Source organism: Morus notabilis, unplaced genomic scaffold (genome assembly GCF_000414095.1).
Source record: "Morus notabilis unplaced genomic scaffold, ASM41409v2 Scaffold1623, whole genome shotgun sequence".
Lineage (NCBI taxonomy): Eukaryota > Viridiplantae > Streptophyta > Magnoliopsida > Rosales > Moraceae > Morus > Morus notabilis.
In genome coordinates this window covers 181,731-182,546 of record NW_010366286.1, presented here as the reverse complement: position 1 = coordinate 182,546, position 816 = coordinate 181,731, and positions in this window count along the sequence as shown.

Below are 816 nucleotides of genomic sequence, written 5' to 3'. Positions count from 1 at the left end.
ATCCGAATTTTGCCTGAATTTTTGAACCAAACGGTCAGATTTTTTCCATTGCCCGAACTGCCCGAATTTTGCCCGACCTGCCCGAAAATTTTGTAGCCGTTGGACCGGAATTTTTGGGGGAAAAATTTTTTTTTTCAACCCAAAAATTTTCCTATAAATACCCCCCTCCCCCCAACCATTTTTCTCACCCCAAAACTCTCATTCTCTCTCAATTTCTCTTAATCTCTCTCAATTTCTCTTAATCTCTCTCAAATCTCTCTTAATCTCGCTTAAATCTCTCTCGAATCTCGATCTCTCTTAAGCTTTCTCAAAGCGCTCTCAATCTCTCTTATTTTTCATAATGGCTTCTTCTGGTTATGGTGGTGGTGGTGATATTCCTATTGATGCCCAATTCAACATCGAAGAAGGGCAATTTCCTAATTTTTTTCAATCGCAGGAATCGCAAACTATGGAAAGATATGCTGATCAAACTGCAAATCCGACCCCTGGTGGACGTACTAGAGGTCGGGGACGCAATGGTGGTGGCACAAGTGGCCGTGGAGGAGAGGCAAGCGGTAGTGCTAGTGCAAGTGTTGCAAGTTCTAAGAAGAAATGCAAGCGCACCTCAGCAGTTTGGGAGCACTTCAACACATTCGAGGACGTCGACAATAACGGTAACATTAAATACGTAGCTCAATGTAAATATTGTGGTGAGAAATTACAAGGTAACACTATTCACGGCACTACACACTTAAGAAGGCACTCTGAAAAGTGTCTTCAAAAGCAAGGAGGCGGAGATCAACTCCGCCAAACACAATTATCGTTTGACCGCCAAAC